The sequence below is a fragment of the Rhea americana genome, unplaced genomic scaffold (assembly GCF_003343005.1).
Source record: "Rhea americana isolate MKP2758 unplaced genomic scaffold, rheAme1 scaffold_39, whole genome shotgun sequence".
Taxonomy (NCBI): Eukaryota; Metazoa; Chordata; class Aves; order Rheiformes; family Rheidae; genus Rhea; species Rhea americana.
Genome location: NW_028186523.1, coordinates 3206512 through 3231641, shown reverse-complemented (window position 1 = coordinate 3231641; position 25130 = coordinate 3206512). Strand labels below are relative to the sequence as shown.

The 25130-nt window shown below is 38.6% G+C and overlaps 1 protein-coding gene across 1 annotated transcript in view; it reads left to right on the top strand.

Moving 5' to 3' along the window:
* Positions 1-14759: 14759 nt before the first annotated feature.
* Positions 14760-25130, top strand: part of FAM110B (family with sequence similarity 110 member B) — a 78075-nt gene continuing 67704 nt past the window's right edge. The window contains exon 1 of the mRNA XM_085313569.1: positions 14760-15026. The gene's annotated coding sequence lies outside the window, so the exon portion shown is untranslated. The remainder of the gene's footprint in view (positions 15027-25130) is intronic.

The window sequence follows — 25130 nt, the reverse complement described above, 5'->3', positions numbered from 1 at the left end:
TTGGGATTAGCAACATGCTATTTAGGAGGCTGAGGCTGAAGGAGGCTGGGACAGAAAAATGGGGAAAATTCACTTTTTTTTTTTTTTTTTTTTTAACATTAGGTATGGTTAGCTGGCATAAAAATTAGCTGTATCGCGTGTTTCTTTTCACAGTTCCTGACCTCATGGGTACAAGGAAGTTGTGATCCAGCCCTAGCAGTATAAATTTGGCAAAGAAAATAAACACAGGTTTTTGCACAGATTTGTATACTGGCAGTAAAATACTCCCAGCTCATTTGCTTTCCTTTTACCTCTCACAAAATTAAAAAATAGTGTTGGTTTAGTGCCAAGTGTCTTGTTACACATGCCTGTTTGTATTTTAGTGTGTTTTACTGCTTTTAGTGACTATATATGTATTTTTTTTCTGGATCAACTCCCTCACTTATTGAGGACTGTTAATACCAGCTTAAATCAGGTATTGCTCCGAAAAGTTTCTGATACATTATTAAATATGAGGTTTTAAATTTCAGTGACATGAAGTCTTTATTGTAAAATCTGAGTTATAATCTAGGCTTATTTGGTTAGGCTATGTTAAATCCATTACTAAAAATACTCGAGCTTTTCTGGGTTTTGTTGTTTTCATTTGGGATCAAATCCCTTTGAACCATGTTGACATGCACCTGTGCTCATTTCAATCCCTGTGTAGTTTTCATCAATTATCACAGCAGGCAAGAGGAAAATCAAATTGTAAAATGCTTTTGAAAAGTAAATACATTCAACCCTGAGCTCAAGTTTCTATTTTAATCAAATATCATCTGTATTCATGTTCTCACACAAAGCTGAGTAAGGGAGGGAGCAAGAAAAGCAGTTTGTTTTCACTGTGAAATATCTGTTTTGAAGTGCTTTGGAGTAAAGCAGATATATGTTAGTATTTGTAGGGAGAAGGCTGTTGTGTGTGTATAGATTTTCCTTTTTTTTAAGCTAGAGGAAAAAATCTAGGTCAAGAGATTTCATTCTTATTAATAACTTAAGGCTTTATTCAACAAAAAAATTATCCTCCCTGGCTAGAAAGCTCCCTGACCCCAGAGCCATCAGTAGGGGGAGGAGCCCACCACCCTAACGTGTTTGTGGGACTTTTTAATTTTAATTTTCACTGTGGCACTGGCTCGATGATTTTATTATTATTATTTTTTTTTTTGCATGCCCTGTTTAGGGCAAGCTACTTCCCACCTCGGGCCCCACAGCTGCCATGAGCTTAACTTGTGCCCAGTTTTGTAAGGGTTTTGCTCTAAGCTGTCAGAAAGCGGACTTTGGGGGGCAAGAAGGTTGTTCTAGGTGTGTGAATCCGCTTTTGTGGGCGGTGTGAGCCAGGCCTGGCTGATAGGTCTTGGTTTGGGGTGAGGGGGATCAAACCTTAGCCTGGAAACAAATTGAAAGCTTTTTCTTGCCTCAGCCATAAGGCTTGCAGGCAGGTAATCAAATCCCACCCCAAACAGATTTCATTAAGTTGCTAAACAGGCTCTGGGCACAGACCTGAATATGTGTGTGTGTGTGTGTGTGAAAACATTCATGTTGGGGGGGGAAAAATCTTGCCAATCTAGGCCTCTCATTTTAAATCATTAGGAGATATTAAAGCATTAAATCTCTTGCTTAGACTCGTAGCTTTTCCACTGCTCCTATTTGCGAGTTACTGACCTATTTATTTACTTGCAGCTCCCCTCCTAAGCCTGCTCCGTGCAGCCTGCAGCTCAGCCGCCTGGACCTGGCACGACCTCCCCAGGCGCGTGTGAAAGTACAAGCCTCTGAATTCCTCTCAAAGACCCTTGCTGCTGCTGCTCTGCTGTGGCTTGCTGAGCTGTAGATTAGGTGAAAGAAAAATAGCTTTTTTTTTTTTTTTTCCCTTCTTTTCTTCCTCCTGACCTCTACTCGCATGTCTGAGTTCCTGTCCTTGGACTGCAAGTTCACTTCTGCATGGCATGTGCTTTTGTATCTATCCTCTCTGCATAGAAGGTGTTACCAGCAATAATTTGTGAAGGTTTTTTCCCACTGCTTTCTTAACCCTTGCACTCCAGCATTTTTTTTTTATTGGTGGCAGTAAAGAAGCCTGCTATATAGGAATGACAAAATCTGGAAAAATGTAACTTTTCTCAGTGTGTGAGAAATCACTTTCTCCCTCTTGTTATTTGGGTGTTGTGGATGTAAAGTAATCAAGGAAAATGAGTACACCAAGGGGCACCCAGAAATCTGAAATCAAATTCCTTCAAAAATGGCTCATGTCCTTCTTCCAGTATTTTTAGTGACTACATACAAAGTTCTGTCAAATATGTAAACTGAAAGAATAGGGAAATATTTTTCTTGGCTCTTTCAATTACAGCAATCTACTGTATGAAAGCTCCAAAAAAAGTCAGGAAAAACTGTGGTTATGAAGCCTTTGTGTTTTCTTTTATGTTTGTGTGTGACCCTGGAACTAAAAGCCAAGATAGTTAAATTAATCAGGAAACAAGTTAAAAAGGAATTTTAACAACAAATTTTCCATCGATTTGCAAGTTTTGTAAATTAAAGAGGCTCCTCTAAAGCATACTGTTTATAAACTACAGCTGCTGTATTTGACAAAAGAATTGATGAGGTAGGCAGTTGTCTTGTGTTGGCAAGCTGAAGTTGTGTCTGCAATAGTCCTTTCAGGCTTTAAGGTTTTAGGGAATTGATTTGTTTTTCCGTATTTAACACTGCTTCAAGGAGTGTGAATTTTGGGGATGGAAGGTCATTCTAAGCTATTAAAAGAAGAAAAAAATTCTTCAGGACTCCTGTATTTACATTTTCTCCTTTTCCCCTTAACTTGCCCAAGATCTTGTATGTGGGGAGGAGGGCAGAGAGCCTGCCCATCTGCTATTACAGGAGGTGCCAATGGTACATATCCGCCCTTTGTTTTGTGTTGACAAAAGACTCAATAATTCAATGTACTATCACTTTCAAGGGAGACCTTCCAATGTGCAGAGTTGCAGGTCCTAACTTTCCTGAGAGATGCAAAAGCCTTAGACATACTAGCCCACGTGACTAATATAATTGCTTATTCTCTTTGAATTGCTGTTGTAGATCTGAAGCAAACTTTGAAGCGAGTCAGTTGACACCCACACAGGATTAAATTATAACATCCTGCATAAATTACTCTGCAGTGTAAGTGCTAACATACTGTCAATACTAAGAAAGCTTGTTCCAAACGATTCTGAGGGGCTTAAAATCACTTAAATTGCCTAGGTTTTAAAAAGTTGATCTGTTCAACTGTTTGAATGAACAAACTTTGAGATTATGAAAACTTGAAGTGTACTAAAAAATTGGCATTATCCTGTCCAATTCTGTTCATATCCTATAGACTCTGTTGTAATTTTTATAGTTAGTGACCAAATGGTGACTTTTAGTATACTTTTTTGTTTAAAATATGATGAAATAATTGCTCCCTGCATTTCATGGCAAGCAAACTAAAGTGTGTTTTATCTTGAATAAGTCACATGAAACCTTTCAGTAGGGTTTGAGGAGGCTTTCTGTGACTTATCTTCTTTGTTCACTCATAAACATATTAAATGCATCACTTCTACAGCATTAAAATGTAGCAGTAGAAGCGATAGCTTTCCAATAAAAGATCAAGGTAGAACCTCTTTAGATGCTGAATCCTTTGTTTACTTTTTTGAAAACTTTTCTGTGCTTTTAGTGAATCTGACACTTATGTATTGTGTTGTATGTGGGCACCTTGTTAGGCTGCCTTGTATTTGAGCTTCCAGCTCAGAGCTTTCAAATTTAATGTTTAGGGGTTTAATACTTTTTTTTTGGGGTGCCTATTCTTATAGATAACTTTAACTAATTTTCTGCAGGAACATCAGCATACTTTATACATCAAATGTTACCTATTTTCACAGAGAGAATACCATATTGGCATTTTGTTGGTGTAGCGGAATTATCAAAATAAACATGTTCAGCATAAAATCATCAGTCTCCAAATACATGCTGCTTATCAGAGTTAAAGGAAAAGAACTCCCATTCTTGAGGTGTTTAAATACCTCCAGTGAATAAATATATGTTCTGATAATGTAGAATGTTACCTGTATACTTGGAGATCTTTTTGTATCCCAAATAATCAGCATTCTTGTAACCATAGAATCGTGTGAAATTCCAAAAGTTAACTAGAACAATTGTCAGTATAGTGGGCTTTAGTGGCCTTTCCTTATTTAAAAAATAAACAAATAAAATAAAAAAAAGACAAACAACCCCTCCCCACTATTATTGCCAGCTAATTGTGTGCAGAATGAATGATGGTGTAGAATGAGCTATCTGTTGCCTCTGGGCTTCAGAGTAGAAAGGAGCATTTGCCTAATGGACTAGTTATATGCAGCTGTGAGGTGCTGCACTCATCCTTTCTGTCTGCTGTGAAGTGTCTGTGTGCAAGTCTCATGAACTGCTGTTTATATAGCATGTCTACTTCAGTAATAAATCTATCCTATTTTAAAAGCCTTTAATATTATATGCTCTTTCCTTCCTCTCCTAAATGCAGTGTTGCTGAATGTGGATAAGAGTTATCAAAGGAAAACCATGTAGATGGCAGCTCATAGAAAAGCCCTGTTGGCTCTCTGTGGCCCTTTTGCAGTGTATATAGGGATATGATATGACTGTAGAGGAAAGTCCTGTGTGATATAAATAACCTAGAAAATATGTCAAATGTTTAGGTTTGAGTTATCAAAATTGTGTAGTAGTATAGTGTCTTCTGGGATTCTGTGACCCAAATCAAGGTCAAGCTAATGGAAGAAAGTGGTTATAGTTGCTGAACTCTTTGCATATTATAATGATTTAATATAAGGTTGATAAATGTTTATAAAAAGCTGTAAGTGCTTCAGAAAGGAAGTGTAGAATCATCTGATTCAAATTGTTGATTTATACTGCTCTTAGCATTAATAGTTGGCTTGGCTGCTTGCCCCTTCCATGTGTTTGCCAACTTCCTGTTACTTAGAGCAGTACAGTTGCTTGGATCCATTTCCTGTTGGATATGGAACTACCGTAGCATTGTATTGATGTTTTTGGATAGTAGTAATTTGTATTAGCTAAACCAATTCTAATGAATAATCAGATTTTGATAACCTGTTTTTAAGCTAGAGTTGTATCAGTATATGAAGTAGTTTCCTTCCCTTCCTAAATGTGTGATGAGAACATCACCTTATTAAATGCCTCTCAAGTTAGACTTTGCCAAGCTGAGAGATTTTATTTAATTCCTGCTAATGTAAATGTGTATTGGATTAGGATAATTCAATCCTAAGGACTGAGACACAGCCTAGACATGGGCTCAGTTTCTTGAAGTTTAGGCAAAGCGTTGATAAGATGTCCAGTATCAGTGAAAACCTTGGGGGTGGGTACCAGGATTCATTCCACTGCCTCATTAAAAATGTATTATTAGTATACTATTAAAATAGTATAACACTATAAGTATATTCATCACTTTTCCCCTCATAAGTTGTGATAACACTTTATTGTTCCTACCTGTGAAGATTTTGAAGTAATGAAGGGAGGTATTAAATTTCTTGAAGTCTTCTACAGCCCAATATTGGGTACTCTTAAAAATGATTCTTTAACTCAATTTCTAGGAGAACATTGTAGCGTCTCTAAGAGATACTGACCTGAGCGTCCTTCAGTCCCTGTCTAGGTCTGTAACATGGAGTCCTAGAGTGCCTCCCAATGTAGGACTGAAGGTATTACCTAGTTATGTACTGTCCCCAAATGTTCCCCTACTCTAGGTTTTACTATGCCAATGAATCCTAGGTGTTGGCACCTGAACTGCCATGGTGCATTTCAGTGGGTCTCCCACCCTCGCTGCTGAGGTCCTAGTCCTAGACTAGGACCTTACAGCTCCTTCTGGATGTCATCTCCAGACATATGGAGGAAAAGGTGATCAGGAGTAGTCAGCATGGATTCACCAAGGGGAAATCCTACTTAGCCAATCTGAAAGCCTTCTATGATGAGACTGGCTGGGTAGATGAGGGGAGAGCAATGGACATTGTGTACCTTGACTTCAGCAAGGCTTTTGACACGGTCTCCCATAATAACATCCTCCTAGATGAACTCAGGAAGTGTGGGTTAGATGAGTGGACAGTCGGGTGGACTGAGAACTGGCTGAAAGGCAGAGCTCAGAGGGTTGTCATCAGTGGCCTGGAGTCCAGTTGGAGGCCTGTGGCTAGTGGTGTCAGCCAGGGCTCAGTACTGGGTCCCATCCTGTTCAACTTCCTCATCAGTGACCTGGATGAGGGGACAGAGTGCCTCCTCAGCAAGTTTGCTGATGCTACCAAGCTGGGAGGAGTGGCTGACACACCTGCAGGCTGTGCTGCCATTCAGAGAGGCCTGGACAGGCTGGAGAGCTGAGTGGAGAGGAACCTCCTGAGGTTCCACAAGGGCAAGTGCAGGGTCCTGCACCTAGGGAGAAATAACTCCATGCACCAGTACAAGCTGGGGGCTGACCTTCTGGAGAGCAGCTCTGCAGAGAAGGACCTGGGAGTGTTGGTCCCAGTTGACCATGATGCATGACCATGACCAAAGTTGACCATGATGCAGCCATGTGCCCTTGTGGCCAAGAAAGCCAATGGTCTCCTGGGTGCATTAGGAAGAGTGTTTCCAGCAGGTCGAGGGAGGTGATCCTGCCCCTCTCCTCAGCCCTGGTGAGGCCTCATCTCGAATCCTGTGTCCAGTTGTGGGCTCCCTGGAACAAGAGAGACCTGGAGCTACTGGAGAGAGTCCAGCATAGGACTACAAATACGATCAGAGGGCTGGAGCACCTGCCCTATGAGGAACGGCTGTGAGAGCTGGGCCTGTTCAGCCTGGGGAAGAGAAGACTGAGGGGGGATCTTATCAGTGTGTGTAAGTACCTGAAGGGAGGGTTGCAAGAGGATGGACCTGAACTCCTTTCAGTTGTCCCATGCGACAGGACAAGAGGCAATGGGCATAAATTGAAGCACAGGAAGTTCCACCTGACCGTGAGGGGGGATTTCTTCCCTGTGAGAGTGACGGAGCACTGGAGCAGGTTGCCCAGAGAGGTTGTGCAGTCTCCTTCTCTGGAGATCTTCAAGGCCTGCCTGGATGCAACCCTGTCTTAACATGCCTTAGGTGACCATGCTTGAGCAGGGAGGTTGGACTAGATGATCTCCAGAGATCCCTGCCAACCTTACTGGTTCTGTGATTCTATGACTAGACTCTGAAGACACATGAGTTTCAGTAGGTTATCCTAATGCTAATTTGTTGATAGCTGTCTGATCAACGGAAACAAGTGGGTTTTTCTTTTTTATGTGTGTGTGGCTACCAGGCAGATGTCTCTACTTCCATTCTCTCCTGTTACTGTAGGAGGAACAAGAGTTTTTACTATAACCTGCATCTGGCTTTTGTTGGTACCCTCTTTGAATACATTGACTTTTTTACTGGCTTCTTCCAGTGCTGGTGTATTTTATAAGCTTTGACAAATATGTTGGCACTTGCTCTATTGTGCTTTGAAAAGTAAATTTTAAAGTATTTGTGATTTATGTCCTATTTACAAATTTGATACTGTGGGGTAACCCAAAGTCAAACCATTTCATATCTTCTTATTCCTAGCAATTCGGACTGTGGTATTTTGAAGTCTGTAACACTGGTTCTGTAACCAGTGTTACAAAAAAATACTATGTTTCGGGTCTTCTGGAGCCCACTTTTTTTGTTTCTTTTTCCTGTTGACTGACATTGAGTCCAAAAGAGAGTTAACCTATTTGTGTTCTTCCCTGCCATAGTTGTAAAATATCTAAGAAGCTATATTATAGGTGAAAACCCATGAAAAGGTTAGTCTTCATGATTACACTCGCAATAGATGTGATACACTGTAAGAGAATTACACGGTTTCAGTGTAATAAGGTGTAAGCGGGGGCTAGCTTCAAATGAACATTAAATTTTTCCTACTTTGGGGTATGTGGGCTAGAAAATCTGTCAAACCAGAGGAAAATCTGCCTCAACAGGCTATAATGTCCACCTGTGTTTCTCTCATGCTTAATAAATAAGCAGATACATCAATGACTGCTTCCTTCTGCTGATTCCTTCCTCTTGCCAACTGTTTCTTCTAAAGTATGCAACTGTTTTCTTCCTGTCCTGTCTGCACATGTCTCCTGTTATTAATTATTTGTACTTTAGTTCTCAGGTTTATATTGTAAATCCTGTTCTTGTGCTGGACAGTAAGCAAGGAAAGATGATCTAAAACTCTTCCCAAATATGTACATGGCTCCTTATTTAGTAACTGTTGCCCACACTCTAAATAGTCATCACTGCCCAGTAGTCACCACTGAAACAATGGGAAAAAGTAAGTTTGTCTCACTTCTAAGACATGTTTGAAAAAGGTTCTTCAGGATGCAGTGTTCAGAATAGAAAACCTGTGGTGTCTCCTTCAATCTTGCCATCAGTAATTCAGTGTAGGATTTCTTTAACATTGCATGAAAGATGCATTGCTGGTTTATTGAATTTGTTTTTTGCCATTATGAAAGCGATCTTGCATATATTCATGTATGTAGAGGCTAGCAGTTTCATGCTTCCTGGCCTTCCCATCGTCTTGATAGAAGCACTTTACTGCTTCATAGTCTTTTGGTTACTTTGGAGAACCAGGCTTATAGTTTCCTTGTATCAATCCCTGGCTGAATTGCTTGAGCAAGTATGAGCTCATCATTTACCTCTGTTCTGGAAACCTGAAAGCTATCTTGATTTTTGATCTGATCATTTAATGGTACTGGGTGTTGCTCTGATTGTTTTGAATGTGGGTTGTTACCCCTTTATCATAGGCAAGACAGAGCTAACACGTCTGCATCTCAGGGTGTTTCAAACCCCTGGTAGAAGGCTTTAGACTCCTGTCTCTTGAGCTGTCTGTCTTCTGTGAATATAGCAGGGTGTGGAAAATGAGATGCCTACAGCAATTTCACTTGATAATTTGTTAAAAAAAAAAAAAAAAAATCCTACTTCCTCAAATGTGGTGGATTTGCAGTAGGAACAGTTACAAGTCCAAATCCATTGGAGGCACTGGGTGAATTTACCTATCTCTGTGATAATACTAGAAAAGCTCTTGAAACCTTCCATGCATTCCAGCGATTGTTCTTAAAAATTTTCAGCTCTGGAAGTTGGAGAGAGGTGTCACCATTGCAGAGTCTTAAAACCTTTTTTGCCCTTAGCTTTGCTTACAGCTTTACCCATTAGGTGCTTTATTCTGGGCATTACACTACCCTGACTGTATTCTCATTTTTTTTTTAAAAAAAAAAGCATCTAATGTATATGATTTGCTTTTCAGCTGCATATGATTACTCATGTATATTTTTGGGTTTTTGTCATTCATCACCCAAATAATGGGCAAAGATAGTGACAGCATATGGTTGCTTCTAATATCTGTCCCACAGTCAAACCAATTGCTTGCATCTCATGAGCTGCAAAGAAGTTACCCTTTCTTAGGGATTATGAATAACGCTAAACCACAAACAAAAAAAAGCATTGCCCAAAGCTTTGTTTGCCGTGCACTATGGAGCTTCGTATTAAAAAAAAAAAAAAAAAAAAAAAAAAAAAAAAAAAAAAAGCACTTTCTTCTGCCTTCATAAAATTTAAGATGGTTGAGGATTTGCTTTGCTTCAGGTGTTATACCTAAGATACTATTCAGCAAGTTTTATATTTCAGGCACCACTCTCTAAGATGATGCACACTATTGATCATCCTGGAAACATACCAATGAGACTCAAACAGGGTCTGCTGTTCTTAGCTATGTTCAAGTCTCAAACCATTTTCAGGACTCTTTAAGTCATGAATTTCATTGGCGTGTACACTGGAATGCCTGAGCATATGATTTCTCATTACTTCAATGCTGCATCTGTGCAGCATAATTAATGCCCCTTTCCAGGAGCTTAACTGCCCTTTTTTAACTACTAGAGAAGTCACCAGAAACTCTTATAAAATGCCTCTTAATTAGCTTTAGTTTCAGCTCTTGTTTCATATTATATGGTTCTCGGAAATATAGTAATAATGCAGTATGGTATCCTTCTTTTCCTTTCAGAAGGAAATTTTAAGACACTTGATTTTCTTTCTTTTTTTTTTCCCCCTAATTGAATTTCCTAGTGGTATTTGTGTAGAATAATTTGGCATACCAGTCTGCTGTTTAAGCATGTCTCCTCTTGCCACCTGGATCATTGTATTATAAATAACTAAGCCTTGAAGAAAACTGTAAAAGATCAGCTAGGGACACTGCTTCTGAGTCTCGACGGATCCACGGGATCGCAGCAGCTCCGGCTAGCGCCGGGGGATTCTTGGGGAGATCCTCCGATCCCCGGACCCTAGAGCTCGGAGCAAGGTGAAGGCGTTCCTTTGTCTTTGAAAGAAAGAGGGAAGGATCCTGAGGTGGGTTGATGCCTGTCCATAGGATGCGGCGAAAGCCTTGCAGGATTGGGCTGTAACGAAGGTACCTGAAAGAAGGGAGAGGAAGGTAATTTTGACAGCTAATCTTGACTTTTCCTTCTTTCTGTTCATTCTTTCCTCTGTCCCATCTGGGTCACCAGAAACAGTCACCGAAAACTGGAAAATACCCCTAGTAGGCCCCCGGCGCCTGTTAAGGGGAATGCCTGCTTCTTAATGCTACGTTGGTGTTAAGGAGTTTTGTTTTCCGGTTTTTGGTGACAATTGTATTTGCATTTCATTATATGCCAGTGTTTTGTCTGCGTCCTTTGAAGTCTCAGCTTGCCGTGGTCACGGGATCCAGGAACCTTCTCAAGTGTACAGGCTGACGCCTTTCAGCTCTGTTTGCCTAGAGGTGTGTATTCACCCAGGCTGAAGGCAGCAGCAGACTGTACTTTAGCATGTAAGCTGCGTTCATAAGTTCGCAGTTGCGGTTGTCAGTGAGTACGTCTTGAACTGTGTCTGCATAAGGACCTTTCAGTATGATAATACATTCATTTCTTTCTAGCAGAGTTACTTGTAGGAGTGGTTCACTGCCACAGCTGTGTCAATCCTCTTTGAAAATTGCACGTATACTTCCATCTCAAATGTTAGGATTTTCATGCTTAAATGTTGGTAAATTTTAACTGAACACAATTTTGTTTCTTGAGTACCCTTTGTAATCGCAAGTTAGAGCCCCGGTAACTACCTATTTGTTCTACCAGACTTGAATCTGACTGTATGTTGTTGTTTTAACTTGCTCAGGATCCAGCTGTCATTCCTCAGACACATGACAAAAATTGCATGATGGAAATTATTGACCTGCTGGGCTGGCTGGATAGATCCGCATTGCTGCGTTAAGTGTTGTCATTTCACTGGGAGTAATGTGCCCTACCATATGCTTGCACTACTACCCAAGGCTTCTACTTTACTGGGCTGTCTACTGACACTCTAAGAACAGTAATTGTTTCCCTCAGAGCACCTATGCTTATTTTCCTTTGTTCTTAACTGTAGGGAGAAAAACAACCTGCAGAACTAGGTAACACTGGCCAGCAAACCTGTTTTTTCCTTAGTTCTTTTTTGCCCCCCCCCCCTTTTTTTTTTTTTTGTCTTTGATGCTTAATGACTGTTGATGATTCATTGCAGGAGAGTGCTAGACCTTTGTTAGAAAGTTCTTGAAATACGTGCCTATTTCACATGTAACACTATGAACTTCTTATAAGAAGTCCACTGAGGAAGAACTCTAAAATTTTTCTGCTCTGTTTCATCTTTGAGATGAAACTTATCATCCTTGGTCTTAGTTGATGTGCTTTTTATCCCATGTGTGTAAAGTCAGAAAATACAAATGTTAAGGCTCCAGATTCAGCAGTAAAACCTGATACGTTGAAGATGTGTGTGTCTAGATTTGATAACATAGGTAGTGTAAAGTTAAAGACTTCATAATGCTATGTGGAGCATGAACACGCTGTCATTAATTGTGGGAAACCTGACTTCTGTGTGTGTGTGAGGTTTTTTTGTAGTTTAACTTCTTTTCACTGGTTTAAAACAGAATAGGTGAGCAGGCTACCATTCTGTTTTTTTGTTTGTTTGCAAAAGCTTGTCTGTGTGCATGGGCAGAAACACCATAATTAGTGGATGTGGTCCCTTCCTTACTCCCTCCACTAATGTTTTCTGAAAATCATATTCTCTGAATTGATTACACCTAATTTATACTTGGGTTTGTTTTTGCCTGAAAGCTTTAGAGATATAAATATCCATTGGCAAATAGTTCTTTGTTTCTAGCTATGTGCTCAGGTCCCCTATACTCTGTCTACTGCCTTAGATTATATTCTCTCTAAGGATCCATTTTCTGTTGAGCTACAGAAAGCATTCGTATCTTTTTTTTTCACATAGAATGCATATCCTATTCATTTGAGTAGTTTCATCGTTCCAGCTGTCTAGGTGCAGCTTCTTGACTTCAGTTTCTTCCACGTGACAGTGATTAAGGTAGTGCCTTATCAAAGCATCAGGTTATCCAGTGTTTAATCATCTACTGCTGAGTTTCTAGATCAGCTTATTTCTTTGTCAAGAAATACTACATTTTTGGAGACTTACCTTTTGGATTATGGAAACCTCAGGGTAAACTCAAGTGAGGTTTGAAAGTTTAGCTAGGAACCTTTGGGACTGTTAGAATAAAGAGTCCATTCATTCATTCACTGATCCTTCTGAATTAAGTTTAGCTTATCTTCCTTGAGACATGTATTTTTGTAAGTACTAAAACTCTGATTTCTTACTTAGAAAGTTTGAAGGAAGGGAAAAACATAGCAAATGGGGTTATTCATTCTGAAGAGAGAGAACTTTTCAGAAAGAACATCCAAAGACCTGTTGGTATCAGGCAGTGAAGCAGGTGACTGTGTGTCCTGAAAAGCTCCAGATTTTTAAAGATGAAAGTCTGAAACTCAGATGTAGTCTATAAATACAAAAGAAATTTCATAATATTTCTGAAGTACAATTCTCAGAGATGACTATTAACTGCAAATGACTTACCTTATTTACACACACATGTATGCATACCATAGTCTTTTAAAAATATGAGTATATTTATTCAGCGATTGAATTACCACAGCACCAGATGTAAATTTGGGATCTATAACCATTATTCCTTGCAGATTCTGAAATGGCAACCTTCAGTTACAGAAATGTAGAAAACAAAGAACTCTGGTTTCAGCAGGGCAGAAGGGGAGGAATTGATTTGTGAAGCTGAATACTTTCCTGTGTGAGAAGGCAAACATCTTTTCTGCAATACTTTGTCACTTTTTCTTTTTTTAAACAGTTAGTGCATGCGGAGATGAGTGCCTCTAGGGATTTTGGAGGAGTCTTCTGTGCTGCAATAAGCCATTGATATCTGTAATACTTGATACTCAACTCAGAAGTACTTGAGCTTGCTTAAGCTGTAGGCCAGGATACATGACCGGAACATGCTAGCTATATTCAAAGAACATGCTCTTTTCTTGACTTGTCAATATGAATTTACTAGGATCTTAAATGGAGTTGCTGCCATCATTTTCCCTGCAAAGTTGCTTTAGTTTTCAGACAGGAGTTTCAGTTTAGAATTCTGCCTGAAGTACAGTGACTTGAAATACCAAAATAATATTTAATAGTAAAATACAAGATTGCATTTCTATTTAGATATTTATTGGTGGGCTTTGTAATAAACAAGGTTGGCAAACTTCTATTTTTTTCTCACTTGTTTATAATCCTAAAATAATTTTAATTTTTGCTTTTATACCAAACAGCAGAATTCTACTACAGTACTCCCATAATAGCTGAGTAGCTATAAAGCTATGTCTTTCTGCATATGCTTATGTCTTCATGTTTTTCTTGTTATTTCTTCTAATTTGTAATTGCTTATGAGATGGCATCCATCTGTCTCTGAATTCCTGTTGTTGCTTGTTTCTGTTGTGCTGCTATTTCAAATCAAGAAAATCTCCAAGAAAATGTGTGCAAAAATCCATTCACCTGTGCAGCATATCTCCAAAGCCAGCGAACCATCCATCCTATATGTAGTAGCATCTAGACCCAAACTCAGGCATCTTCCCCCCAGGATTGGGGGGTTGGTACACAGAGAGAGGGAGACATAACTGTCATTATGTCAGAAATATCTGACGGATGTTGCTGCTTTTTGTGTGTTGACCCTGTGAGGTAACTGTTTTCTTGAATTTGTGCTTAAACAGTTTCTGCAAATATTTTTGAGATTTTTAGTGTAGGAATTCGTGTTTTGTCATACAGTCAGCAGCCTGATTGCAGCTCTGTTCTTAGAGTGAATAACAGTGATTAAAATCATTTGAAGATGCTCTGAACTGTTTGCTTAAAAGAAACTGCTGTGCTGTCTGCTTGTGCCAGTAAAGGTGCTTGAGTGAGCATACACTGTCAAACCCAGAAAACTCAGGTATTTGAAAACTTTTCCTTTTTGTGTACTGTAATTAGAGCAGGTCTTACCACAGGTGGCATGTTGAGGAAAAAGAGCGTAAACCTAAGTACATATTTAGGTCACATCTTTTAACCTAATAAAATTTTTATGGCTGTTTTGCATGTAAAAAGTAGCTGAGTCTTGGTGTCTCACTCCTTCTGGTCTTCACTCTGAAATGTTCCCAGAACCCATGTCTGTGTCCTTTCAGAGCAGGAGAGAAACCTGTACCTCTAGGTGTAGCCTGTTAAATTTCAGGGCTTGGAGTTTTTGCCATTAGGAGTGGTAGTGTAAATGATGGAGAAATTTGGAGCGGACTGAGCACTCAGCTTGTATTGCTAAGCTTCTCCTTGCAGCCTTTCGGCCTCCAAACGAGGACGTATGCTTCTGATTTCTGAAACCTGTCTTCCCGTTATTTAAGCTGGCAGATCCAACCTAAAAAAGAGAGCATCTCAGCTGTGGTTTGGATGACACACAAGGATGGAGCTCAATGCCTTCCCTGTTGCCCTGTCTCCAGGCGCTGCTGCAAAGAGCCTTTGAGAGCTTTGGGGTGAGAGAGCTGCCTCCAAGAGTGACTCTCCATTTGAAAACCTCTGCTGAAGGTAAAGGCCTCCCGATAGATCAGGCAACCTTAGCAAGCACTTGGAAATCTTGCATTCAGGTAAGAGATTAGTTTTTCAAGTGAGTCAAAATGCCTGACACAGCTTGCAGATGAGGGATTTTTGTTTATTATTTCTTACTAAATAAACACACAAAGGTATCTCTGGGCTTTTTCCTTCTTGAGAGGATTGTTGCTTGCTACCTAGGAAAAATGTTGTCACAGCAAAAGCTGGGGGAAAGAAAATGGTATGTTGTAGGCTACAGTCAGTAGTAATCCTTATAAAAATAGCAGAAAGATAAATTTGCAGTTCCTTGTTGACAAGGGAACAGGCTGCTTCTGAACTCTACAGTGTGTTGTTGTTTTTTGCAAATATATCCTGTTTTAATTGCCACATTCAGAACCCCTTTCTAGGGGCCAGAAAAGTATGGAAGCACTGTACAATGTCTACAGTGACAGGAGAGGAAGGAGGCTTGTGTATGGTGAATATCTATTCACTAGTGCTGTAGTTATTTCTTAGTCTGGTGATCCAGAACTCCTCCTTGCTTTTTGAGGATGAATGCTGAAGGATGAAAAAGAAATGGGATCCTGAGATGTTGAACTTTGGGCCTATCAGTGCTACAGGCACAGGCATTTTGGGAGATGTGACAATACTACAATTTTACTGTATAGCCAGGATTTTGAATGTACTGATGATATAGGTGCAGAATCTTTTCTTCATACTGAAAAAGATTAATTTAATTTGTGTAGAGAGTTTGTTTTCCACCAATTTCTTCAAGATTAAACATGGGCCTTTCTAAAGGTCTGCTAACTTTTTTGTTTGCTTTTTAAATAGCTGTTGCAAGGTTTTAACTTCATTGCAGAAAGGTTCCTTAAATATTCCTTGATTCATTTAAGAAGGATTATGGATTTTTCCTGTTAATTCTTTGTTCATCTTTCTTATTTAGACTACAACTAAGGTAGTGCAAAAGGGCTCCAAACTAGACTGAAGTTCATTTCCCTAGCATCATTATGGTAAAATCAAAATCAGCAGGAGTGTTCCTCTAACACAGTCAGCATTTCAATCAGTAGCCTTCCCTCATGGTCTGTTGTACGTGCCCAGGAGTAAGACCACCAAGAATGGTTAGATCCCTTTATCCCTTTCTTGCACCATTTTCCTTCTCTTTGCTTGTTACTACTTTGAATTGAATTTTGGTTAAGTTTCTTCAGTCCAGGAGCAAGATCCTTCTTGAATAATTAAGGATATTGTATGGGAATCTTAGCAGGAGCAGAAAAACTGGTGATTATACAACAATTTCAAGCTGAACTAGTTCCCAACAGATGTTTTTCTCCTTATATTTCCTGTTTTACTTTAGGGTTATGGGAATCAATGTGTTGAAATACCATTGCACTAAAATATAAAATTTCACTTTTTAAAGAGTATTGAGAAGAAAAGCTATGTGTTAGTGAAGACTTCACAGAAGGTATCTGCCTAATCCTATATGGCTACATGGATATACCTAAAGGAAGGTATATGACTCAGGTACAAAATTTTGAGAGACTCAGTGATGCGTAGTGTATGAGACGGAAATAGTCCTGAATGCTATTTCCACTTCCAGCAAATCAGTTTGTTCTGTGTCCTTCTGTCTCTTTTTCTTTTTCTTGGAGGGGTGTGTTGCTAACCAGGAACATATGATATGAGACAGCCAACTGTTCTGATGAAAATCAACAGCACTTTATAGCTGTGAAGACTTTTTTTATTTGCCCTAGATTTTTTCATTGATGCAGCTGTAATTGTTGTAAATTATATGAATAATTGATCAAGGAGTTCTTGTTACCTGAAGTAATATTACACTTCTCATAACTGTGAGTTTCTTTGTACAATAGCACTGCTTACACATTGCTGATTTTTGTTTCTTTGTTTTCTGGAAGCTTTCTGCTCACACTTCGTTTGCCATCCCTTTTGCTTCTCTTCCCTTCCCCTCCCCAAGAGTGTTGTTTTTGCTTCAGTATACTCCATGATTTAATTGCAAAGTCTCTTTTTTGGTCAACAACAACAACATTAAAAAAAAAAAAAAGATCCTGGGAACTGTGCAACGTACACATCTGGTTTCACATAAGCATGAATTGCTGGCTTTACAAATATGAAGCATGTAGTTCTCGCCACAGAGTTAGCTAAAGTGTTCCGTAACTTGAGACTATATTTGAAAAAAAAAAATTGTATAGCTTCTTTACCATACTAATGGAAAACATTTAATTTACTTTTTTTTTAAAGGCAACCAAAGGAATGACGCAATGCTGTTCAAGCAGATTTATGGTGCCTTTTCTTTTGTAGAAATCAATACAGCTTGAAGGTGCTGTTATGGGAGCTGGCTAGTTGACTTAGATCAAGCTGCGTTCAAATGTAAACTCCTGTACCACAAACCAAGACTGATGATTTTGATTTATTCAGGCATCACTGTATGTCTGAGACTTTATGGTGTTGGATTTTATTCATAGCTTTTCTCTGCTTTGTTTGCACTGATTCTTGATTAGAATTTCAGAATAGCAAGTTCAATCTGTATATGATGATTTTTTTTCCCCTGCAGATTGTCCAATATTTTCTATATTTCCTGAGTTAAAGTGCTGTCTCTGTGGTAGTGATACCAACCAATGGGTGTGTTTCAGTGGTGGATTTTTCCCCCTCTCTCTGAAAACAAACACTCCCAGGCTTTCATTCAGCTCTCCCCCTTTCTTTCCTCCTGCTTAAAGAAGGTAAAAATGTAACAGTGTAATTTTGGCTCAGCCCAAAAAAGTTCTTGCAATGGAACTGCTTTTTCCTGAAGAGGTGAACCTAACTGCAGGTTTTCATAGTACACCCACTTTTGTATCTTTGTTTCTTTTCCAATTCACCTCTGTCCCCACTGCTTTGACTTACTTAAACAGTGGACTCCAAATGGTGGCTGATGGGGTTTTTTCCTTCTTATTTTCCTCCTTAATGGGATTTCTGTACCACTTAAGCAACTTCCTCCTGGTGAAAAATCTTCTATAAATATCCCCTTCAGACAAATCCCTGACACTGCTTGCTCTTCCTCCCCACCCCAGTGATGTCTCTGCTTCCTATGAGGGTCCCTAGTTGTTGGTCTACATGCCACTTGTACTAACTCTTACCATAAGAAATCTCTTGACTTGTTTCTGGCAAGCTACAGAGTACATTTCCATCTTTTGAAGACTACTTCTATCTTCATTTCTCAAGTAGTGAATATGCCTGGATCAGACCATTTTTTCTGTCATCTACTTAACGCTCTTACAGTGAGTAAAAGATGTGAGAAGATGTAGGAAATGAATCAAGTAGTTTGTGTAGACCTTCACTAGAGCAGACCAAAATGACAGATAGGCTTGAGTCCCTTATCACAGGGCTGACTCAGGGTGAGATGGTAAAGAGGAAGCAGGGGGTTATAGTTAGAGTCTTGGGTTGGGTTGTTCCTTGTTTTGAGATTTTTTTTTTTTTTTGAGAGGTTGGAAAAGTAAAACTGAATACCAGTAAGATGGGAGAGCAGTGTTGCTGATAATTACATTATTTTGTATGAGAAGGCTACTGGAGTAAGACTTGATATAGAATTACCTGAATCCAAATTCACAAGTTGTAACAAAAGTTGATTATTTAGCAGAAAACAGTGAAAGCATCAGTTTTACAGGCCTGAATTTCAGTGTAATTTCCCCCAAAACATTATTTTACAGAAGTTCATAGGCTTTTTAACTACTCAGTTTTTTACTTGTAGAATAAACATTATGTTTTTATACTGAGCTTATGTTTTTGCCAGAATTTTTCTTAGGTGATACCAGTGGTATTGTTTGGGAGCATGCAGCGTGTTTATATTTAATAAAACCACAGTGACAGCATATAACCAGTAGCTGCTAAGACAAAACACAGATTTCAAACAACTTATATTATTTTCTGATGTGCTTTCTGAAGATGAGCAAAATGCCTTTGCATTAACATCACCAAATCAGTGACCAGTCTGGATTATTGATGTTTGTACAGTCAAATTTGTTTGTGGCTGCTATTTTGCAAATACTGTTGTGTGTTATAGAATTTCAAGTTATTTGAGATATTACCCCACCAATGCTCTTTAAAGGAAGTGTGTTACAAGAGACAGCATATGAATCTTTAGAGGAAAAGAGCTATGAAATATTTTTTCTTTTTTTTGTAAGAGTCTTCCAATATTCAACTATTTCTACGCTGTCTCTGCAACTGAAACAGCTGCTTCAACAAGCAAGCTGACATATTTTGACGATGTTTAGTCAAATAGATTTGTAAAAAAAAAAAAAAAAAAAAAAAAAAAAAAAAAAAGTCTTGTTAGCATGCAAGGTTTGGCATTTAGTTTTTCTTCTGCTTTTTTTCCCCTTAAGCTTATACCTCAACATGGACTGCCACTGGGCCTTAACAAGTGTAAACTTTAGTTGAAGTGTAGCTTTAATTTACCACAGGGTATTGCTTTGCATGGTTACAGTAGTAGCACTGTATTTCCATATAAACACTGAAATGGAGCTGTTAGTGCAAATGCTATAAGAATTGCTTTTGCCTGTATTTCCACCCCCCCCACCCCCCCCAAATGTTCATGGAATACAAGATAGCTACGCTTTGGGATACTGGTACTTTAAGGGATTTAAAACACTTTTCAGAAATAAAATACAAATAGCATTGTCAGACTAGCAAAACAGTATGTGAGGGATGAGAAGGGTGCTGGTTATTTTGTAGAGGATAATCTCAATTGGAATGCCATTGTGGAAGACACCTTACACTTGCTTTTCAATTCATAAGTTGATGTAAAAATACAAGGAATGACCTAAAAATGGTAGTCTCTAAGATGCTTTGAGTATGTCATATTTTATTTTTAATCTAGCTTGAAATTTAGCTTTTCCTCTCAAGTCAAATCTGAATAAACTCTTTGGGCCATTCATGTTGTCCTTACGGTTCTAGCTTTGCCAAGCATAGCTATTGCTAGTTTATTTTAAGGACAACTCTTACTTGAAATTTGAATCCTTTTGGAAACAGAACACTGTCTGGAGGTTGCAGACCTGCTGTTAAGAAACTTAAATAAGATAAGGCTAATCCCATTGTATGCTTCCACTTTAGGAGCTGGTATCGAGTCTTCCCTTTCTAGCTATCGTTCCGTGCCACTGGCTGTGTGCTGTATTAGGTTTCTTCCCCTCTGCTCCCTTCTTACTTTTTCTGAATTCTTGGCTTTGTTAGATACTAATATTAACGTTAAATGCAGTTGTGGATCATTGTTCTACTGTACCAATTTTCAGGTGAAAAAACATTTTATTTGGAAATGAAAAAGCTCTCATTTTCTAAGGGTGAAAGAAGACTACTGGAAGAATAAGTGTACCTCTAATCTGGTTACGGCAAATGGTTGTTCTTGTACATGGAATATTTCATTTCAAAATGGTATTTTGTATTAATATTGGTATGCTAAGGATTAGAATGCTAAATACTTGTGATCTTTTGGTTGGCTGGTTTAGAGTTTCGGAAGCAGAAATTCTGTGCATATAGCATGAATTTCTGTACTGTCATTTTTGGAGTGGTACTGAACGAAACTTTGTTATCCTTCCCCATAGAAGAGCTGCTATTAGATATTTCAAAAGCAAATGTAAGAATCCTCCCACAGGTGTGGGATAATCCACTCTCAGTAATGATTTTGCCCATTTAGAGATTAAACTGCAAATCAATCAGTTTAATATCTGTTCTAATATTGTTTGCCTTGATTAATATACTTATTTAAATATGTATCTTGTTGAAATACTGGTCTTACTGACTTCCTGTGGCAGAGATATCCATAATTAAATTGCATGTTGGCTTAAAATTTGCTTATAAAAACTTCTGGACACTTAAATCCACAGCTTTAGTAACTAAATGTAGCCTTTTTCCTTGTTCCTTCTATCTGACAAAAAAATCTAATTTTTTGTCAGGCTCTTGTCATATTTTCATAACCTTTAAGCATTTTAATTGCTTTCTCTGAGGCTCTTTCCTTAAAGAAAGGAAAATTAATTGATACACTACAAACAACTTCCTCCCCCAAAACTTTTTTCAGGAAGACAATAAAATGCAAAAAGTGACTTTCTGATTTCAGAGCTTGGTTATTTTCTTAAAACTTGCAGCATAACTGAAAATTAGTAGAGAAGTATCTATTAGGGCATGTATGTTTGAATTTTTTCTGTTAAAAGGCACACTTTCAAACTTTCTTAAAGTAAAAATTGGTACCTTTGGTAAATTAACGAATAAATGTGTCCTAGGCAATGATTGTATGCAAGTAATTAGCAGTTAGTTGTCTTTCCTTTAAGTATTCTGAAACTTTTATAGGACCAGATAGTTATCAATAGGTTTTGACTCACTGGGAAGAAGTGTTCTTTGGTACTTAAGGTCTGGATTAAGGGGAGAAACTTTTTGTTCTGAGATCAACTGCTAACTTTTGTTATGTGGCCTTGGGCATGTCACTTTGCCTTTCTTTGGGGGGGGGGGGAGGGTTTGCTATTGAATCCACCATTGTAAAGTGTTTTGTCAGCTCTGGAACTATTGAAACTTTGCTCTGAGGGGACTCAGCTTCACTTACTACACAGTTGCTCATGTAGCAGTGTAAACCAAAATGGTAGGATGTAGTTTAGGATAAGTTCACTTAAAAATTCAGCCAACAAAATGAAGCCACCCTGTATGACATATGTTGCAGTAAAGTGGATTTGAAGAAAACCCTAATAATTAAATTTTAGGAGTACCTGTCTGTACAAAGATGAGAATAAAGCTATCCTTTTTTTAAAAAAAGGAAGTATAATGACCAAAATAGTTAAAATAAGAAGGAAAGAAAAGATCTGTCCTAGAATGAATACGTGGCAGCCTTAGCTTGCTTAAGGTTTGAGCAGAAGATTTCCACTTAAGTTTCCTGCCAAGTAAATTAAATCTATGAGGAAGAGCAAGGCTCCAAGTGTTGGACTCTTAGTATTTTTAATAGCATTAATGTGATGAAATAGAATATTGATAAATACAGGGTTACATTTAACATGGACCAGCTGACAGACCTTTCTGTGTTCTTATGTAGTGTGAACGTTGTCCTGTGTAAGTTTATTGCTTTGTATTTTGTGTGTGCTTTGCGTGTGTGCCAGAACATGCTCGAGGAAGAGACAAACTTTCTTTCTCTTTTCTTTTATGAGTGCTTTTATTTCCTGTCTAGAGCTGGAAAAGAGGAGCAACAAGAGGGGTTTTGTTAAATACAGCAAAATCTAATTACAGCTTGATTTAAAGCCACATTTGCACAATGGCTGAGGGGTGAGTTCACTTCCACAAAAACAAACTCGTTGGCTTCCTACTGTGCAGCGAGGAATGTTAAGATAATGTTGCCTGGAGAGGAGCTGCCTCCCTCTACTGGCACTAATTTTTCTTACACTGTGTGCTGCAGTTGGTTCATGATGTGAAGATAAGAATGTACTCCTATACGAAAAAGTATTGGTGGATATGTTCTTCAATGTGTGCTCATCTTACTGGTTACACTGCGGGTAATGCAACTCCTATCATTTGCTAAGTATGTGACCAGGCTCTTTTTTTTTTTTTTAATGAACTAGGGAAAACTTTCCTCAAAATGTAGAGTGGGAGAAACAACCACTTTGTTTTTTGAGTCATTTCTCTGATTCAAAGCAGAAATGGTGGTGAATGTAGCATATTTACAATATGGCTTTCGTTGAGTGCATTCATCTGAAAGGAGCAGGCTGTGATCTTCATTGTCTGCTGATGCTTGTGGACCAGTAGAAAATGTGCTTTTGAATTTTTGGTGGATTTCTGTCTTTTCTGTTGCTGGTTTAAGTGTTCTGCTTTTCGTATAATTCTTAGGAAGATAAAGTCTGTATCTCCAGCTTACTATGAGTTGATCAGTTTATTATGCTCTTTTTCTAGGATAGCCTTTGCCCAGGGCCTGTATCAGCGATGGCATCATAGCAGTGCCTCCATCATTTGTGACTGACTCATGCACACAGGTCTTTATACTTCTCTTCTTTCCAGCTAATGACTGCCATTTTTACAGGGTTTTTGATTCTGTTGTGAAAGTGCCTGGCCTTGCACTCTGTGCTGCTACATTTATGTCTCTCTAATTCATGAGATTATTGATTTATTTCAGTGAGAGGCTTCAGTCCTTCTCTGATGATGATGCATCTCATCATCAGTATACACTTTTAACCTGCAGCAAGGCCTTTTATAAAAATATGAAGTAATATTGGTACCAGCTTTTAATATCCTTGATACAGGAATTCTTCCTTTTGAAACAATTTCTTGTCCTTTCTTTGTAGTGTCTTCAGCCTTATTTGTTGTTTTTGCCACTCCCTTTCCACTCCTCCACCTGAAGTGATAACTTTCCATATGGCATCACATTAAAGTTTTGCTAGAGTCCAGAGATTAGACTTACTGTAATGCCATTACCTAGGAAGATCATTTGCAAAGAAAGATACTGCACTAATCTGACCCAATTTGCTTCATATCCTCTCTTATCTTCAAAAATGGTTCTATAACTGTATGCCTGAGGTAAGAATAGGAGGTCTACCATTCAGTGGCTCCTATGCTTTAGACATCAGTTAGACAAACACGATTACCTGTATATAGTCACTTTCCCTCCAAAACAAGAAAGTGCCCCTGTTTTGAAGTCAAATACAGGGAACTCTACTCAGCTGGAGTCTGACTTTTATTCAGATTACATAAGCAATAGCCTTTGTAAATGTGGTGAATCAGTGTTTAATTTTTCTAGGTATTTCTGGGCTTTAGCTAGGTCTCTGCTAGAGTTCCTGCATTCAGTGCCTAGTGTTTTCTCTGAGAGGTTGTCAGGTGAAGGTCATCAACTGTAGAAAGAAAAATAAACAAAAAAACTTAAAAAAAACAAATACAAAAATAAATACAATATTTTTCAGCACTCTGCCTGCACTGTAAAAGGCCTTCAAACTGTAAGATGCCCCACGTTCCTCAGAGGAAGCACCTTGTGGTCATAGCTTTTGATCTAGCTGTGCTGAAGTTTTGCCCTGCTTAAGGAAGACATGAGTGTTTGCTGGGTTAAAAAAAGATCCCATCTTTTACTATTTTTCTCCAAACCAAGATGGTGAAGAAAGCCTTAAAATCCAAAAGCTGGGAAAATGCTTGAACATGTATACAGGTGTCCAGGGGTCAGAGCAGCTGCTTTGTCAAGCGGCCTGCTACAGAGTGGAGCTGTTCTTCCAGAACAGTTTACCCTGGCATACAGTGGGTGTTCTGGAGTACTTGTTTGACCCCCACCATGACAGTCCTAATGTGGAGCTGGCCTTCATCTCTGAGGTGGCTATGGGCACTTGCTGTTGGAAGGCAGGCACTATGTAAAAGGATTCTGTGCCTTTTGCATCTTCCCATACAGATCTGAATTTCTGCCTTCAGGTTCTCTACAGAAGGTAGTTTGAGGGGAAGAGGTGTGTTAAGCACAAATGACTTGCCTTTTTCTTTTTTCTTTTTAAATTTGAAACTTAACCTTGCTTTGGAGGCTACATTTGGATATGACTTTAAATTTAAAAAAGAAAAGTCATCTTTCTGCTGCTTGCTGCTGGCCAACTCCCACAGTGCATTAATCTTGATGGTTGTCGAGGCATGAGATTATGGTCCCAGAGAAGTTTGAGTTAAGCTGTCTGAACTCTAAGAAATGAGGTGATGCAAATGAAACCCCCAGAGAAAATGGAAACAGATTAATTTAGAAACCCATTTTTAGTTTATAAGGTCAATGAGAGAGTTCCAGATCCCAGCCTTAACTACTTTCTTCCTCCACTGAGGAACTACTGTGTGCCAGAGACTGTATACTTAACCATGGGTTGAGGTGTCCACTGCCTTAACTTGCTAGGGGATTGAACTGCTGACTTTCAAGGGTTCAGACAAGAAATCAATACTTGTTTTCCATCTGGCTGCACTGAAGACTATGTAAATTAAATCTGTTTATCTGTTAAAAAAAAAAAAAAAGAAAAAAAAAAGAGAGCTGCTGCATGTGTTCCTGATAGGAAGAAAGTTGGCTGGATACTTTTGTTTTTAAAGCAGTTACAGGTAAGTTTGCCTGAGATTTATAGTACTGAGATGCAAATAACACATAAAACAATGGCAGTTTCTTTAGTTTGGGTTTCCTTTTTTTTTTTTTTTTTTTTTTTTTTTTTTTTTTTTTTTTT